Genomic DNA, 6,350 nt, shown 5'->3' with positions numbered 1-6,350 from the left:
GTCTGCTGTTTGATCTGATCTGGCAGTGACGTCCAGTAGCCACAGATTCTCCTTCCTGCTTCTTTTCCACTTCCTGCCCATCTGACACTGCCCCCTTTAATACCAGTTTTCATGAAAGTACTTGTTCGTGTGTTGTCTCTCTCCTTCACATGTTCACATTTCTCTTCAGATATTGGTCTCACCTAGGCGTGAGTTGACACCCTGACAGTGAAAAAAACAGGCTATGTAATTTGTAAATGAGTTCCATAGCAGAGAGAAGCAGTTTGCACACTGGCAGATGTTGATGCACAACATTGTGCAGAGTAGAGTTCAGTCATGGGTGATAATTCATGGAGTTAAAACTGGTTAAAGGGAAATAACCAACTCATTGTAATACATTTGGATCCATAGATTTGTCATTGTCCGTATGTCTCGTCCCATTTTCAGTCTGTCTTGTCTCTGCGTAATATCTACCTAACCATATTTGCGTTTCATTCTTTTTTTTTTTTTTTGAAGCTTTTATTTTGCATCTATACACTCTTTACATAAATGAGTAAGTACAAAACACTAGTAACACCATTATATAGTGCAATGTAATATAGTATAGTCCATGAAGACTCTACCAGACACTGTAACCTCAATAATAAGCATATATTAGAATTACTTTATCACATTCACATTAGTCTGATGTTTTCAACAAAAAAAACAGATAAATTATAACCTTGTAAAAGTAGAATTCATGGCAGAGCTGTTGCATTAGATTGCACATTAATTGCAAGTGTTCCTAATAAAGTGGCCAGTAAGTCTGTGTATTTATACAATATGTAAAGGAGAGAAAGACATCAGAGGCAGAACAGTTGAGTTAGCCAGGGTTAGATTCCAGCAGAGGATAATTGGCCTTAAGCCATTCCTCTGGCCTGGTGCTCTCTGAATAATGCATGGTCTTTTTTAATGAAGCCCCTTTTTGTTGTCTTTTTACTTCTCTAGGATGTAGGGTAAAATTAGCATACTCCTGTGTCTGCATCTTAATGAGGCTTTGGCTACTAACGCTCGGTCGTGCTCACAGCTACGCCCATTTTTACTCATCTTTGTTTAGAGGTAAGATAAGGATAGCCGTATAGAATTTAACCACCCTGCCACTTGATGAAGACAATATGGCATCATCAAAGTCCTTTCAAAATGATGAAAGACTCAATGCTTTGTCTTGTGTTACAGGGAGTGTAGCAGTCACCTCTGATGTTTATGGCCCCATGAGGCTATTATTCAAACCAAAATGTGAAACAAAAATGGAAATTAATTTTCTTGTGAGTGCTCTTTTTTATATGCATTTCTTTTCAACAAGTCTTTATTTCTTTGTCAGTCTCTGTAGCACAGAGTATGTGAATACCCAAAGTACATGCACGTGAACATTTTCACATGAGGCTTACAGTAAGACCCTCTCACTGCAATGCAGACCTGAGTGCCGTCTCTTTTGCTCCAGACACACTGGAGTCTGGAGTGTTTGAATCTGTCCTTGAGTGGGGCAGGAGAGCATTCCTCAATCATTGGGGCATGTACAGCAGTTCCCTAATCCTACTGTAGACCTCCTTTCATGTACAGGCTAATGCTTTGTGAAGCACTGAGCTGTGATCGGGCCCAGAGCTGGAGGAACGGTGGAGCTGAGCAGGTCAAAGGGGGCAGACTAGAGAGGGTAGAAAAAGAAGGAAGGAGTTGGAAACTGTGAACAATGCAACTTAAAAACAGTACTGTTTGTCATGTAGTTTTGAAATAAATTAAGATGGAAGTGTCTGTATCCTCTCTTGGTGATCTTACAATGCTCAGTGGTTTTGTGACATGCAGCGTAGGCTGGAGATGGATGAAGACAATAGAGGCCTCATAGTGTGTGTGAAAATTGATTTGTGAATCATGAAATGCTAATTTTTCAGGTTTCTTTGAGAGCAGAGGCTTCTTTAGGATGAAGATGACAAATTACATTCTTTACACAAGCAAGACTTGGCTGCTGATTTGTTGCTGGTAACTGTAGACTTACAAGCAGCAGCCGAGCGATTTTACAACATCTGCCTTCATTTGTCCAGGTCATCAAGTCACCCACCTTGCAGATGATACTTGCTTTCTGGCATTTCTTTATTGACTGATTTATCATGAGTCGAGGGGAATTGCAAGTTGAGGCTATCACGGACGACGACAACAATACTGGCCTAACAAACCACACTTGGCTGGGATTTTGTTTTCTCCAAACAGAGTTGCCTGGATAATTAACCTGTACATTAACTTCCCAGCTGATAGGAAACGGCATGTGGATATGAGCTCAGTGAGTCATGGAGATTGATCCTGAGTGCGATGGGATGGCAGAGGCAGGACGCCTCACAGTTTGGCAGACGCTGCCATACCTGTCAATTCTCACATTCTGTTCAGTCTACCAGGTTCAGAGAGAGTCTCATTTTCTAGTTTGGCTCGTGAGGGAGTTTGGCACAGGAACAGAATAAGAAGTGAAGTTACAAGATGCTGCCTCGTTGGGATTGTGTAGCAGCAAACTTTCTGACAGCTTGAGCAACTGACTGGGTCTCTGTGATGCACCGAAGTCACGGCTGTTGTTCCAGCTGACAGTATGCACAATTATCATATCTTTTGAAAAGTATTTTATTATTTTAACAAAATATCAAAATCAAAAATGACAGCAACTATATCTTATAATATTTTCATTTAAAGTCTCCTGGTGAATTAGTAGCTACGTTTAATAACAGGAAACTTTATCTACCCTAGTTTATTTTTGTCTCTGCTGGAAACCAGATTACCAGCCACTACAGGCTCCTGCCACTGTGTGTATCAGTGTTATTGTGAAGTTGGTGATCACTTCTCGCAGTTGATGGTGCACACCAGTGCACATCTTTAACTGTTGGCACAGGCCTTTCGACTGTGCTGGGTGAAAGCCTGTGGGACTCCAGGTCAACCCACCGCTGCTTATTGGGCTCCGAGTAATGGGCGAGTGGCAGCAGACACTGGGCACTGGGCGGTGAGTTGGGACACAATAGTGGAGGACTAGTCCAGGCCAAAATCAGGCCAAGTAGTTGCAATCAGTGGTGCATGAGGAGATCTGGCACAGGCTCTTAGCTGCCTCTCCTCTACTCAGCAGTGATGAGCGCTAGGACCAGCTACTGTCTGTCCTGTCTCAATTAGCACTCTTCTGTGTCCTTTTTTCCTCCAGCAAAAAGCAGCATAGTCCTCTGGCTTTCTTACATCATCCAGAATCATAATAATGGATTTGGTATTAATGGATTATTCCTCTCAAATTGTTTGCTAGAAACAACTATTTCATTTAGCGCCAATTATAGTAAAAAGAGAAATATTATTAAGAGACAGTACATATAGAAGGTACCTACTCGCTTTGGTTTTTAAGATACCAGGAAGATACCACTTCGGCCAGGGAAATTGGTGTAGATAATAAGCAAATTGTGTTTTTCAGTTTAAAATGTGACGCGTAATTGTAAAAATATAAATGTATGTGTGAAAACATAATTAAAGAAAACGTAATTAATCGTCTAATCTTTACATATAATAAAGTGAAACTTTATTTGTAAAACAAATGTACAGAAACACCGTCCTGCTCAGAATGGACACATTTCTTCATTAAAAGTATTAACACTCTTACAAACCGACTTTCTGGCCATATTAGATTTAATTGGTAACAGTGTGGATTGTTTGGATGCATTCTTTAGTGTACAGCTACATGGCACAGCTGTGTTTTGATCAGAGTTCACATGGTTTTGGCTAATTTTCACCACCATCTATTTTTAATAAGCACACTACTGTCATAGAATGGCAGTGAATAGGACACCTCCAATTATGAGTGCGGCTTGGAGCCCCAGCAATGTTAAATTAACTATGTGAAGGCAGCTGCTCTTTGAGCTCAAACACTTTTGTTGTGTGGTGAAAACAATGAATAATTCTCTTTACACAGCATATGTGGGTGTTGGGAGCAGGGCAGCAGGCAGGAATACCATCCACGGCGTAGATCAAAAGCCAGTCAAAGTTTATACTGAACACGCACATCGAGCGGAGGGGGAGATGGAAATGCAGAGGAATGTTTGTTTGTGTGAGGAAGAGAGCCTCCCTGTGCCATAAGGCAAAAAAACGACGTGTGTCTATGTATTTTGTGTGAGTGAAAGAGTGAGGATGTTTACATGTGACGAGCGAGATGCGTTCGCGTGTGTGCTCACCTTCGGAGGTGACATCTGCATAAGTGGCTCACCGTTGTTCCCAGCGTATGGTGCGAAACATTATGCTGGTAAAAGATTTGCAGCAGCCTAGATGCATTAGAGATGGCAGCAGATTGTCAGCATTTATAAGAGTAGGTGGCAGTCACACGTGTAGATGCTTCTGAGTAACTCACCTTGATTCTTTGGTTGTGTGTTATGCTGTGGAAGAGTGTTCGTCAGTCAGCAGTGATTTTTACAGACATCTTCTTCTTCCTAGAAGTCGTGGGTGCCTCCTACATTTTAATACTAACTCCCTGATGATTGCAGTTTCTATACAATTTCTTGGAATTCAGATAATTTCTCTGTCCTTGTTGTACGTGGATCTGCCTATTTGCCTTTAAAGGGAAACTGCATGAATTCTCAGGAACTATTTGAATTTGACTTGGTGTGAAAGAAAACTGTGAAATCCTGATGCTTGTTGTTTTCAGGTGCAGCTCCTTCTGCATGCTCAGAATATTTCTATTAAATAGAACAAACTATGTTTTCTTTATAGTAACAGAGAAATTTCCTTTAGTGGGTCAATGTGTGCATAAACACACCATCATACACCATCCTTTACTGTAATAACTGTCATAAAAAACAGAATGGTTGAAAGTGTTTTAACATTGCTTGTCCTATACTTAATCTCCTCTTTCAGACTTCCGAAATGTTTTATTGTATTAAACAGACAAAAGAAAGTGAATTCAAGCCACAGGGAGAGTATCCTAAGAAGGAATCATTGCCTAATGGGAATAAAAACTTGGCAATTTCCATCACTGCAGTTCATTGTGCGCCACTTACTGCAACCTCAACATCTCCCTCACATCTCTCACTTTCTCTCTCACTTAAGTTTTGCTACCTGTGAAGCTTCCACCAACCAAGAAACACCTTCAAAAAATAAAGTCGGCCTTGTTGTTGTGTTGTCTGCAGGGCATTCACCTGCATGACAGACATAGTGGGAGAGGGGAAAAAGGAAAAGGGAGGGGAGGAAGAAAAAGAAAGTGCGAGGCAACTTGTTACTGAGCTCCTAGACATTGATTATGACAGATTATTTTGGTTTTTGTGTTGAAAGTAAAGCACTGGGGTGCAGCAGGTTCAGCAACTCACACAGGAACGTTTCTAAGAACGCACGGAGTAGTTTATTATTAGCCAATAATTCCAGCAGCTGCAGTCAGTCTATATGAGAAAATATGGGAAAATGATGCAGTGTGTATTTACCATGATTTGGTTTGGAGGAGGAATCCAATAAAGATGATGAAGAAGCCTCATCTCCGCACCTCGCAGGGCTGGTCTGGGTGGCAGAGTATTCAGTGGAATGAAGGGAGAGGGAAGTGATTACTGTCGTTAAGTTGACAGGAAATGTTGCATCTCCTTGACGTTTAGTAATGATCGCGTCAGCTGGGAACAATAAAACTTCAAGACTGTGCAATTATTGGCCTGCCTCACTTACATTAGATAAAAGTAATAATGCACGTTATCCCCACATCCCCTTTAAAGTCACACCAGTAAGGGAGCAGAGGCAGCAAATGAGATTTGCTGCGCAGGAAGCTGAGTAGGCTGACAGTTATGATTGACTGGAGAAAGACGTCCTGCGGTGTTGTGTGATATGACCACTCTCACTCTCTCACTGTCAATTCATGTTTTGTTTTTTTCTCTCCTTATTTAATTTCTCATCAGTTGACTATGTGCCTTTGGGACAAGGTGGGAAGATTGGAAAGTTAGAGCGACACCAAGAGAGTGTCGACAGCAGCTTGGATTTATGACAGACGGAAACCACAAACATTCGCCACTGGCAGCAAGTTACTGTAACAAGATGTGAGTGAGAGGAAGAGAAAGAATCCTTTGGCATTACCCAAACATTCAATCATCTTTTTTTCATTTTTTTGTAAAAATGTACCTGCAAAAACTTTATTTTCATACCAAGTAGTTATGCATTAATGTGAACCATCTCGTACTGTATTGTGCCAGTAAAGCAAATTTTAATTTCAGAAAGAAAGAGAGAGCGTGAGGGAGAGAAGTGCTGAAAGAAAGATGGAGGTTTCATTTGATGCCTCGAGAGACATAGCCTATAAATAGCATAAAGATGAATAAGAAAAGTGAGAATAAAAGTTAAAGTAGCGTGGTACTAAATTTGTA

The 6,350-nt window shown here is 40.9% G+C and overlaps 1 long non-coding RNA gene across 1 annotated transcript; it reads right to left on the bottom strand.

Annotated features, from left to right (window-relative positions):
- Nucleotides 1-524: 524 nt before the first annotated feature.
- Nucleotides 525-5,518, bottom strand: LOC113147761. The gene is made up of 4 exons (XR_003297399.1): nucleotides 5,433-5,518; nucleotides 4,370-5,153; nucleotides 4,197-4,283; nucleotides 525-1,660 (listed from the first exon to the last, which is right to left on the bottom strand). It is a non-coding gene; the product is annotated as an uncharacterized LOC113147761 (long non-coding RNA).
- Nucleotides 5,519-6,350: the final 832 nt, after the last annotated feature.

This window comes from Anabas testudineus, chromosome 22 (genome assembly GCF_900324465.2).
Source record: "Anabas testudineus chromosome 22, fAnaTes1.2, whole genome shotgun sequence".
NCBI classification, from domain to species: Eukaryota; Metazoa; Chordata; class Actinopteri; order Anabantiformes; family Anabantidae; genus Anabas; species Anabas testudineus.
Note: the sequence above shows the minus strand (reverse complement) of the source record. Positions and strands in the feature narration are given on the sequence as shown.